Here is a 13,481-nt window from a genome sequence, read left to right as displayed (position 1 = left end):
AGCTAACAGGGGTGCAGAAGAATAGTCGTAAGATTATCACTGGTAGGTTTGAGTTGATTTGGCACTGGTAGCAGATCTGAACAAAGCTTATAAGCAGGTGGAAACAGGTGACAGCCATCCACCTTTGAGCCGTCCTCACCACCATGAATCAACAAACACCTGCACACAGTACCTGACCTCCCTGCTAATCAGCAGCCACCTGCAGGAGAGAAGGGTAAAACAAAGACTGCATGGGCACAGAAACCATCGCAGTACCCTGACAACATAGAAAATAATAAGATATATGACTTTATACTAGGAGCAAAGTTTTAACATACTAGTCTAATAAAAAAGTTGAGAAAAGAGAAACAGTTTTACATCCAGCTCCTTCCTTTAGCCTGTGCCAAAGAATAAACTCCTTTCAATGATTGACTTGTTTTTCCTCAATCCTTCTAATGTTTTCTCTTTTTAGCCTCCTGAGAAGGTTTAAACTTTTTCCTTGCTAAGCCATGAACAGTAGTCGAGCAGGTGGAAAAATAGTAGAGCAAAACCTTTAGATCCATGACTACATAAGAGCCTGTGGCCACAAAACTATATGTTCTTCCAGATCACATGAGCTTGCCAATGATGGTGTGTCATTTCCTAACTTACACTGTTGGTATTAAAGAGGGGAGCCCTGCTTGTAGAATTGATAGTGTCAAGCAATGTATATTGGCCTGAGCAATTATTTAAAATTACGCATATGCATCAATTCTTTAGGTCACTGAGTGTCTTTAAAGTACCGGTAATCCTGAAGGTTATTAAAATGTAGTCAAAGAGCACAGGTTTCTGAGGAAATACTGTTATTTCTTCACATTCAATGCAAACGTCAGCACCTAACCTAACCTTCTAAGATAGCATTAAAAATCTGCACTTTAATTATTAGCTTCAATGTCAGCTTGGATGTTAACATTCCCCACTATAATGACCTTGTCAGTATTCAACACCACATCAGATAGGAACAATGAAAACTCATCTAAAAATTTGAAGGAAGGACCTGGTGGATGACACAAAGTTACAAAAAGAAGAGGTTTTGTGGCTTTGTAATTTGGATGAGGGAAACTAAGGATTAAATGTTCAAAAGAGTTGTAATTATGAACTGCCTTTGGAGTAATCAGTAGGTCAGACTGAAAGATTGTTGCCACTCCTCCTCCTCGCCCAGAATTTCTGGGTATGCAAAAATTTAACTAACTAGAAGGAGTTGCCTCATTTATGCTTACATAATCCACTTGCTGCAGCCACGTTTCTGTAAGGCAACATAAATCAATGTGATTATCACAAACAAGTCATTAACTAACAGACTTTTTGAAGAAAGAGATCTTATGTTAAACATACATTTAGCTTTTTCCCAGATGATGGTAATTTTAATCTCAATTAGATTATCTTGATTCACTCTTTTAGGATTATCTTCTAATTTATTTGATTTTGGTCATGGGCAAAACACTGTCTCGGTGGGTTAATAGATAAGTAGCAGTAGAGAAACTGCAAAGAGGTGAGTTAAGCCAGAACTATGGGGGCCGCAATTTTTTTTGTTTTTTATAACAGCTTATTGGAGGATATTGGAGAGATTTCTGTAGTGTGCGTTATGTAAGAGTGTGATGATTTTGCAGTCTAAGTTGTCGGAGAACACAGCAAGCCTTTGTTGGGTTAAATAAATTCTCCCAGGATAAATGTTGAGTTAAATAAAGATGCAGACAATAGGTGCAGGTGTATGGCAGATGCCATACTGGAGTTATTATAGATCGAATAAAACTAGATCCACCTCTTTTACACTTATGATCAAAGGTAAACCATGCATGTGATGAGCTTATTTAGTCTTGTTGGTTGACGTCTTTGAATTATGTACCAGAGTACCTGCAGTGTAAGTAGTCATGTATGTGCTCTTCTCTACGCCTTAGCTTATGCGTGTGTCTACAAGAACAATAGCAAGAATGATTGTCATGAACAAACAGAGGATTTTTTTTTTATTTCTTATTTCAAAATCTATGGTAATAGGATGGCAGCTGGAAGATTGCAGGACCTGCTGGGTTCAACTGTACAGATCTGCTCTGCACGTACAAACGTGCTTGCACCTGTTTTGAAAGGTTTAATCCCTCTAAATCCCCTACAGTGTCTTAAAGCTACAGTGTGTAATAATTTCAGGGATATACAGTCAGAAATGTAATATATTATACATAACTATGTTATTTATCATCATCTACGAGCTCAGCCTCTTAACCTTAATATTTGCGTTGCCTTAGAATTCGTTATTTATAATTACATAGGAGCGGGTCTCTCAGCCATGGAGGCAGACATCTTTGCGCTACGGCAGCGCAGAGCCAACAAACTAGCGATTGTGAGATCGCCCATTACGCTCGAAAGTAACTACGGCAAGTTGAGAGAGATGAACTGAGATGGTACTGAAATCTATACCTACACAGACTAATTAAATACTATCTGTAAAATTATCTATGTAAACAAACCTCATCACTTGAGAAGGTAGGTGATGCGGACGTCGTGGAAGACATTTTGTCCCGTAACGCTCGCCGTACTGTTGGAGGGGAGAAGCGGTGGGGGGAAGATGTTCATGTTGCTGCAGTCTGGACGTCAGATGTCGCTAAAAGTTACACACTGTAGCTTTAAGATCCTGCAGTAAGTTATAATAAATTGAAAAAAGGCTATGTTTAATGCAATTAAATGGAGCTAAGGCGGAAGTTCAACTGAAGAAACCAATTGCTCTCCTACATCCACCTGGGACACAACTTTACAAAAAGGTAGCTTAGATTTACTGACATAAGCCCCGTATTGATGTAATACATTTTGTAATAAGCTCAGAAATCATTCTTGGTCTGTTTCATTTTTTTTGTCATTTTTTTGTTAAATTAACTATTGGCATCTAATAAAGAGTTTAGATCTTTGAGTTCTTAGAGTAGTGCATTGTGCAACCATGCAGCCCTTTTCTAATTTCTTTTTAACTGTGGTTGTATGTAGTAACATTACTTGATTAATGTACTTTTCTTTATTTTTCAGAATTTAAAGGGAAGGAAGAGGTTAAACCTTCTCAACAATGGATCAGCGATTACCTACAGGTACATTGTAATCTAAACTTGTACATTCCTTTATCTATACTTTTATTTTTATCTATACTGTTATTTATTTATTTATTTATATAGATCAGACAATGCAACATGCAGATGAGCCCCAACTAGCCTTCATTATTTATTACATCATTGCCACATGCATGACAGGGAGTACGTTCCTTACACAGCCAAAAGAGGTTGAAGAACAAAGTAAATCTCTGAATTCAAAAGTTGAAGTGCAAATATAGGGCCTTCCCAACAGTGAGCCCTGAGGGGCGTTATCCCAGAAACTGATGAATATAGATCCTCTGTAACTGGGTCCAAAACAGAAGTTAAATTTTCCTGATCATCTTTAAGAAGACGAGTTTGTCTGCCACTGGAACAGAACACTTCTCAGGTAATTTTTTTAGTCTATCTCTAGTGCATTGTTTTACAAGTCCTCCAAAAGAGAAGCAATGAAGGTTTCAATATTAGTAATCTTCTCCACTGCAAAACAGAAGACAAGCTGTCATGGATATAATCTAATGCAACATGAAGCTCCCCCTCTAACTAACCTTCATACAGTACATGTGGTGGGTTAATAGCCTGATGGGCAGTAAAGCGCCTAGATAACTTGCAAATTCCCTTGGATCTACAAAGTAGAAATGACACAAGTCCTGTGCAAGGGAATACTTCACACAACTTTTTAAAATAATATATCTAGTGTACAGAAATACACTAGATATTTAATACTAAGCCACACACTTCTAATGCCAAACCTCAAAAGTGCACCAATATAAAACATGTACCACATGAGATATATAATAATAAAAAGGGTAGAAAAAATTAACAAACAAATAAAAAATGGACAGAAAAAATTTAACTGATAAATAATAAAAGCATACATATTCAATTTAATTCAATTTAGTTTATTTATATAGCGCCAATTCACACCAAAAGTCATCTCAAGGCACTTTACAGTTCAACCAGATCATACAGTCAAATTGATTCCAAGTTTTCCATCTAAGGAACACCAGTTGATTGCATTGACTCATTGACTCAAATACAACTAAAATACAATCCCTCATATTAATAAATAAATATGAAAAACCAAGTAATTAAATAATAAAGCTGACAATTGTGATGATAATATATTAATAAGGGTATTAATAGAAAGATAAATAAGTTGGCTAAATGAAATATATTCATGCATAATATTGCTTAAATGTATCTATTTGATTTATTTTCTGCCAATTTAATTGTATGCCTTATTTCTATTGAGCATTTATCTATTTATGCATGAGATGTGTCGGTATCCGAAATGATCCTGCTATGAAGATCAGCTATTTCGATGCGAACAAGTTTTCACTTATTTTAATTATAAATTTCCTGTGCTTATACTATTTTATTTGGGTAATATGTTTCTAGTGGTAACATTTCCTCTCTTACATTAACCACTTGCATATCATTATGAATAAGAAAGGTATTTTTAAGGAGAAGATAAATACTCTCTGGTCTCATTTAAAAAACATTGTGTAGAATCCATGCTAAAAGTGTGTGTATTTGAAACACCATGAAATGGAGTATGCCAAAAAAATCCTGATTTATGAAACCATGGGAAATGGCCTTTACTTTATTGTGCTTTATTTCAAATCAGGAGATTTGACCAAAGCAAGCTACATTGTAGCCACAGCTGCCCTGGGGAGTGTCTTGCCCAAGGACACAAGGACCCTAAACGCCAGAGCCGGGGCATAAACAGTCAACCCTTCGATTTCAGGGCAAACTCCTACTTATTAATTTTCCTTTATAGATCACATGCTGCCATTTTGAAATAAAAGATAAGACAAACAGATTGGGTGGGTGGGGGTGGTCAATTGAAAAGAAAAATAGACCTGATTTAAATTTTCTTTCTTGAGACCCCTGTTACAATTGGTGACAACCCTTCTGCTACATAACAAGAGTTAAGTCCTACCAAATATTAGAAAAAAAGTGCTTATTACAGAGTCAAATTTTTTTTAAACATGATTTTGTCTGATCCTTCCACAGCCCTGTCTCGCATCATCTTCAAACTTGGACTGGATAGCTATTATCCCAGCAAGCTCACCCTTCGATCCCTGTTGGAGATAAAAAAATGACAGCATATATGAAAGCACAGTGTCATCACTGAAGGACGTTCCATGGTATTTTCTTCAAAAACTTTTTAAAATCAATGCTGAATGTAGAAGCTGTTTTCAATTACAAGCCACAGAGGAACAAAATGAAGAAAATATTTTGGACCTGGACCAACTCACATTAGATGAAAATGACAATAAGGTTAACATTCTTGACCTTATAGTAGCCCTTTACCTTTGTGCTGACAGCTTCTTGCAGCAAGAAATGTCACTCAGAATGTCAATGTGTCAGTTTTCTGTCCCACTGTTGTTGCCTCACAGTAATAACAGTCAGTGCTGCCTGATGACTTGGGCTCTGAGTAGCATTGTTAAAGAGTGGTGTCCTCATAGTTTGTCTGAATCAAAAGGTTTTATGGAGAAAATACTTCTACAAGCAAATATTCCCATTTTTTCTTTTGTAAGACTAAAATACAGCAGTTTATCAAAGTCCCAGATGCTAAATCATGTCCTAAGTCGTGGTCAGCAAAATCACAATATCTTTATCCACAGATATATGGAGGGAGGAGCAATAAAAAGAGAAATATCTGATGGACTGGTAGAGATTACCTGGTATCTTCCTAGTGGGAAAGAAAATTTTGACATTTTTCCAGAGCCAGTTGCCTTTGCCAATCTGAGAGGAGACATCAGTGAGTCACTTGCACAGTTCAGTTTTCTTGTACAAGTGTCAACATCTATCTTTGTGTTTCTGGACAAGGTAGAGGAAAAAGAGCAGGAAACTTTGAATTCCCTGAAAGATTTAAGTGGAAAACTGTTCTTGGTTTTTAATGCCATAGAGGACAAAGACAAACAAGGCATACTGTCTGTCAAAAAAACTACTGAAAGACTAGACCTACCAGTGAAAAGGGTAATTATCAAAAAAAAAGGGCTTAATGGAGTAGAGTTTGCAAAGAAACTTAGTGCAACTGCCAAGACCTCCTTGGAGAATATATCAGTCACAGTTGATACAAAAACTATGAAAGAAAAAGCTCTTGAACTTGGTCTGATGGTGGATGAATGCAGAAGTGACAAGCAAAGAATGGCGGCTGAAGAGATCATAAAAGGAATAACACAACAAAGTATCCCTGAGTACAAGAAGACGCAAATACCTTTGCAAGGGGAAAAGTGGAAAAGAATATCAAAGTTAGAGAAGGAGCTGTGTAGACTGGGTGAAAGTAATGACAATGAAGACCATATGTCAAGACTACGGGAAGATAATCAACAAATTTAAAAGGGAACAAGCAAAATGCAGATTAACAAAAGGAATCCAGTGTTTCATTGATAACATCTCCACAAGTGACAAAGAAAAACGAGATTTCCTCCTGAAGTGGTTGAAACTGAAGCTTGACACACACTCACGAGAAAAACTCTCTGATCTAAGAAATCAACTCAAGGAGAAATGCAAGACAAAAGATGCAGAACACATTAAAAAGTTGGATCAAGATCTAATGGACAGTTCTTTAGGAATCGAGCACTATATGAGAGAATTGGGCCTGATCTATGAGTTTTCACTAAAAAACACAGAGGAAAGATCTCATCTCCCTCATGTAGTTGCTGAAATGGTGTTGGATGGACATCCTCTAGAGCTTCTGGATGGTGATGCTTCCAACATCCCAGAAAAGTGGGTGTCAGCTGTACTGAATGAGGTCCATCACAAAGTTGGAAAAAGGTGCAGATTGTTGGTCTTAACTGTTTTGGGTGTTCAAAGTTCTGTAAAGTCAACCCTCCTCAACACCATGTTTGGTGTTCAGTTTCCAGTCAGCAGTGGCAGATGTACAAGAGGAGCCTACATGATCTTTCTAAAAGTTAAAGAAGATTATAGAAGTGAGCTGAATTATGATTTCATAGTCCTCATTGATACAGAAGGTCTAAAGTCTCCTCAAATGGCTCAACTTGAAGACAGTTACGAACATGACAACCAGCTGGCAACCTTTGTCATCGGTTTAAGTGACATTGTCATTATCAATATAGCAATGGAAAATGTAACTGAAATGAAAGATATTTTGCAAATTGCAGTCCATGCATTCTTGAGAATGAAGCATATTGGAAAAAAGCCTGTTTGTCATTTTGTTCACCAAAATGTTGCTGGAGTTTCAGCTCATTCTAAATGCATGGCTGAAAGAAAACGTCTTTTTGACCAGCTGAATGAAATGACCCAGATTGCATCTGAAATGGAAAAACAACCAACTGATAAACTGTTCACAGATGTCCTGGATTATGACATGGAAAAAAACAACTGGAACATTCCAGGACTCTGGCACGGCACTCCACCAATGGCTCCAGTCAACACTGGTTACAGTGAAGCTGTTGCTGATTTCAAGAAAAATCTTTTGGAGACCATAAAGAACAACAACAACAGTGAACCCACTCAAATCCCGGATTTTCTAGAATGGATTAGAAGTCTGTGGAAGGCAGTTAAATATGAAAACTTCATCTTTAACTTTAGAAACACACTTGTGGCTCAGGCTTATGACAATTTGGATAAAGCCTTCAATCAATGGGGTTGGGAATTAAGAAAAGAGATTCACTCCTGGCTGAACAAAAGAGAAGTGGAAATATTAAACACTGACAATAATCCCCAAGTGGAAAGTTGGAATAAACAAGTCTCAGAAAAAAAGAAAGAACTCTCTAAAAAAATACAAATAGAGCAAGTGAAGATGACAGACAAACTCTATGAGTACTACAAGAGAACGGACAGACGTGTGAATCTGATAGAGAAATACAAAGTGCAATTTCTGAACAGTATCAAAGGCCTTGCCAACGAAATAGAACAGGCAGTAACAACTAAACTGGACTCTGTCCTTGAACTAAAAAAAGGTAGAAAGAAAGCTGAAGAAATACAGACAAAACACAGAGATTTGATTGAAGACAATGTCATGAGGCTTCTAAATGATTGCAAAATGTCAGACCTGTCTGATGATCAGCTGACAGAGGAGTTTGAGAAGATGTGGTCAGAAACTACAGCAAATGTGTCTGGCTTAGAAGAGCGAGACATTGTTGGATGTGTCCTCAAACAGCTGAGGAAACATTTTTCTAATCGAAATTTCAATCAGGAATTGCAGAGTGTGGACTTGAATAAACAAGGGAGAGAACAATTCAAAATTAAAAAAGAATATGCTGACAGTTATTTGTCTAAATTTATGGTAGCAATAAATCTTAACAAATCCCTGCAAAGCTTTACAGATTCTGTCCTTGAATACTGTGCACAGTTTTTAAGGGATACAGTAGAAACAAATGAGGACTATAATGAATGTTTTACAAAAGATCTTCTAGAAAATATTGACAAACTCTTCAACAAAAAGACAAGGATTTTAAATTAAACCCAAAGTATTAGCTTGACCTAAAGTTTCACATCTGTGGCATTGCTTCAAGGGAATTCCTGAAAATGCACCAAAAGTTTCTATCAAACCTCAGTCCTCAAACCCAGCTAGAGAAGTACAAGCCTGGATACTTGCAGGACTTTATTGATTTATATAAGAACAGAGACGACTGCCAACGCAAAGCTAATGACTACATACAGCTTTGTATCAAACCAGCAGTGGAAGACTTCATTAACAGATCCCTGGGAATAGCCATTGTGGATGAAATCTTAACGAGCCATCATTCCACAAAGTACAGCTCGCGCTCATTTTTCCAATACAATATTCAAAAGGAGCTGCTGCTAAAGGATGACTTTGACAGTTTCAGAAGGTACATCAACATGTATGAAACATTTGTCAAGCAGTGGATATTTCAACACATCCAGCAACAAATGATACAAAATAAAACACTTTCCAAACTTAAGTCCAGGAAACTGAAAATCATATTGGAAATAATTGAAGAGGCAATAGAGACAGTATCAAAAACACCAGGTGGTGTTCCTCTGCCAGATGACAAGGAAAGTACAAAATATATCATAAAAAAACTGAGAATATTTTTGGCTAAAGACATCTCAATTCCAGTTGATGCAGAAAGATTTATTTTGTTTCAAATCCAAAGTACAAGCCATCCATTTATCACCAGTCTTAACATGGCATTGGAGAACCTGAAAACCCAGCTGCAGAAAGAATATCAAACAGCTGAAGGTATCACTGAAACATTAAAATAACTTACAGTTAAACCACAGGATGAGCTCTTTAAGCGTGTTTTTGGATGTGGGCATCAATGTCCGTTCTGTAAAACTCCATGTGAGGCTGGAGGCAGAAGACACATGCTTCACAGTGCAGCTATACATCGCCCACAAGGTCTAAGTGGATATCATAATGTCTACAATAAGAAGTTAAGTAACTCACTGTGTACAACTGATGTCCAAAGCAACGGTTCATTTAGAAATGGAGACACTCAGGGGAAGTTTCATCCTTACAAGGAATATACCACATATTATCCAAACTGGCACATTCCACCAGATTCCACCATTGAAGCATCAGACTACTGGAAGTACATCCTGGTGAGATATAATGCTCAATTTGCAGAACAAAATGGAGCTGAACTAGCAGATGTTCCATACAGTATGCCTGGAAGAGAATCACACAGGAACAAGCTCTAAAAGGATTAAAAGAAGCTTTCAATATAAAATGACAGACCTTTGTGAAGTTTCTAAAAAGTAACATTTTAGATCTCAGAACTTCATGTATAAATGTAGACTAATGTAGAAAACTACAAAAAGAAATCAGCTATTAGAAATGTGCAGAAGAATAAACACGAACTTCTTTTTTTAAATATCTCAAACTTTTATGTCAGATTTAACATTTTTTAAGAACAGATTTTTTTTTACTAGAAAAAGGAAGCTTGTACAATTGTTTTTACCATTATTAATTTTATATATTTTAAATTTGGCCATGCTTAAGCTGCAATGCTTGTCAGAGAGAATTGTAAATGATTTTTTTCAAACAGTAATATTTTCTTCCTTTGCTTTTCCATACAGTCTTTTATGTCATTTATTTTCCTGCTGTAAATGAAATACACACAAGAAGATATTGCAAACTTTGTGTTAATGATAGTTCCCTCCACCAGGGAGTTTTTAAATTTCATTGCAATTGGTTTGTCTGTTTTCAAACTACCTGAAAAAGCAATTTTAATAAAATCTATATCAGAGATGAACCTCATGCTAAGGAACAATCCATTACATTTTGGTGATGATCTGGATACAGCTATTTTTAAAAGGTTCTTAAACATTGTGGATCATTTAGCTTCCCCCTAAACCAGATGGTGGCAGCAGTGACTGAAGAAAGCTCCAGCATCAGAGTCAAAATGTCTGGACATGTTTTACAAAAAAAAAAAAAAAAAAAACACTTTAGAAAAGGGAGTGTTGTTGGTTTGTTACAGGATCAATTAAAAACTTCTGAACTTATTTTAAGGATATTCTTTTAGCAGAGGTGAGCCTCATGGCAAGGAACAATTCAATTAAATTTGGTAATGATCATGTGCAAGTTTAGTTACAAGTGTAAGTCACAATTTGAGGAAAAACTTGCAGCTTGGTGGAGGTCTGTGCTCTCTGAGTGCTCCTCTAGTTTTGAAATGCATCAACATTTCAAAAATGTGGTATATATATGTATGATCTGGTTTACATATTTGCTTTAAAACCTACAATGTTATTTCAGTTTTTTGTAAATCAGCTGTTTCACTTCAAAAGTTTTACTTTACTGTTGTCAAAATAAAGGTCTAAGCTTCATTTAACAAGAACATGATTACTTTTCTTCATTCAAGCATCATTGATGAATCCTTGCAAGGGAGAACCGACAGTCTTTCCAATGCTTCTGTCTGTTCTGATTTAGAAAACCATTTTTTTCTAACTAAATAAAGGCTGCAAAAAACTGTGATGGTCTACATATAAAGTTAATCAAAACAAGTTGCAGACAGTTGAATAAAACCGTAAAATGTTGGATAAACATCCAGTCTCAAGAAGTCTGGCCTCTGTTTCAAACAGACCCTAATAGTACAAAATAGCTGCTCTCACCCAGACACTGTGTAATATATGTGTATTTAAATACAAATGGTGTCAAACCTTTTTTTTTCTCCTCTCACAATAATCTTAAGAAACCAATCAAGCACTGAAAATAAGTTTAGCTGAAAAAAAATTCATCTCTGCGGAAAAATCACATTTTCCTGAGGCAGTGGTTGTTTTATTTATATCTCATTGTATGATAGTTGCTGTATAAGGAAGGAGATGTAATGAAGAGTAAACATAAATTAACAGACATATATTTATTTCACCAAGTATTTCTCTATTTAACATCTTTTGTTCCATTTTTTTCTTTTCTTTTTAAAACAAGATGTGTAGAGTTGTGCAGGTTAAAAAAACAACATTTTTTAAACATTAAATAACATTAAACATTAAATAAGCAGGCAAACTACACAATATCTTTGTTTGGTACATTAAATATCAACCTGTCTTTTTGGAATCCAAGTGTGTATTTATGTAGCCGTTTTTTCCATCACCAGAGGGCCCTCAAACACAAGCTACTCTAGCTACAAGAAAATAGGAAACCTTATTAGATAAACTAGAACAATTTTAAATTCTATCATCACCTTTTCTTGATTGACCTTCTTTTTTTTTTTATCATAAGAGACATGCAGAGGGAATGTAATCATTTTCAGGAAACATGTTTTTCATGTAGATTTTCCATATAGTATGCAACTAAACTAAAAATATACAGTTTGTGGAAATTTGTTTTGATTTAAATCAAATAAAACAAATGGAAATAAACTGAAATAATGTGTTTCCACTTATTTAGTATCTTCTTAAACTCAAACCTATTTTAAAATAAGAACATGTTGCTGTATAAACATGAGGTGTACATTTTGTTATTTCCTAAAGATACAGTTCAGTTAACTTTTCAATCAAAGGTAATACTTTGAAGGGCTGACACCTCCTCTATTGTTTCTTCTGCTTATGTTATTGTCATAAGACAGGACAGATGGACCCAGTATTCAAGGTGAGAAAGCCAGTAGGAAAGTCCAAAACGTTTATTAAAACAAAAAAAGACAGAACAGGAGCATCCTGCTGTGGAACTGCGACCACAGCAACTGCAGGGGCGGGGCGCAACCCATGACTGATTCTGTAAAGAGAAAGACAGGTAAGTGACCACGATCATCTGACCGGAGATGATACAGAGTGAGTCACAGGCATATTCCTTCTGATGGAGTCCCCAACGGAATCCAGTGCAGAGCTGTCCAGGAAGTCACTGATCAAAGCAGCAACCACTTAGAGCTTACAGGAGACAGATCCAGGTCAGAACCAGACATTACTTAGATCCAGGAGTTCTGAGCTTAATCAAGGGTTCAGATCCACACAGGAACAGAATAGAAACGGGATTCCAGGAATCCAAAAGGCTTACAGGCAGGTTCAGAGTCCAGAGTCAGACAGGTGCAGAAGCCTGCCCACATAAACATGCACAGAATCAGACAGGCACTGATTGCATTACATCAGTGAGTCGATGCAATTTACTGGTTTTCCTTAAATAGAAAACTTTAATTCAATTTGACTGTGTGATCTGTTGTGAAATGGCGCTATAAATAAATAACCTTAATTGAACTAACACCAGCAGAGCAATGCTGCAGAAACACACTGCAGGTATAGTACCAAAGCCCCACCACAATCCCTGGTGCAGATGGCACAAATGGCACATACGATTTCAGATGAGCGGATCAAGCACACCAGCTATTTTGGCAACCGACATGTAGGGGTAACAAAGGCTATGTTCACACTGCAGGTGTCATGGTTTTGGTTATGTTGTGCTTTACTTTGCTCCTTGTTTTCTAGTATTATTGGTTTAATTCCTATTTTGTTGTAATTTCTAGATTTATGTTAGTTCTCATGTTTTTCTGTTGTCCTCTGTTGCCCTCTTGTTTATGTGTGTGTTCCTTTCCCCTTGACTCCCTCGTTGTCTCCTCACACCTGCTCCTTGTCAGCTCGTTAGCCCTGCCTTTGTCTCTGTCAGCTATTTATGCCCTCCCTCTGCTCTCACTCTTTGTTGGTTCCTCTGTTGTTGCTGGTCCTGTCATTGCTGCAATCGTCTCCCCTCGTCTCTCCCTGGCTCCTTCTACGTGTTTTCCCTTGATGTCTCCATGGTTCTGGTCTGTTACATTTTAGTTGGATTTTTGGACTGCCTTTGTTAACCATTTTTTCATTAAAACTACAAGTATCCACCTCAGCCTCTCTGCCTCTGCATTTGGGTCCTCCAAACCTCAACCAAGACGTGACAGCAGGCCTTGATGCTCAATTCCGATTTTTTTGTGAAATCCATTTTTTTTTTTTTTTGCGTTGCCGTTCATATTTCCAAATATATGCGACTTGTAT

At 36.7% G+C, this 13,481-nt stretch overlaps 2 pseudogenes; both read left to right on the top strand.

The window, feature by feature from the left end:
- The first annotated feature begins 6,179 nt into the window (after positions 1 to 6,179).
- Positions 6,180 to 8,634, top strand: LOC107102386 (annotated as a pseudogene).
- A 662-nt stretch (positions 8,635 to 9,296) lies between these two features.
- LOC107102387 lies at positions 9,297 to 9,760 on the top strand (annotated as a pseudogene).
- Positions 9,761 to 13,481: the final 3,721 nt, after the last annotated feature.

This window comes from Cyprinodon variegatus, unplaced genomic scaffold (genome assembly GCF_000732505.1).
Source record: "Cyprinodon variegatus isolate N-32 unplaced genomic scaffold, C_variegatus-1.0 Scaffold1247, whole genome shotgun sequence".
NCBI classification, from domain to species: domain Eukaryota; kingdom Metazoa; phylum Chordata; class Actinopteri; order Cyprinodontiformes; family Cyprinodontidae; genus Cyprinodon; species Cyprinodon variegatus.
This window is presented reverse-complemented; position numbering and strand designations above follow the sequence as displayed.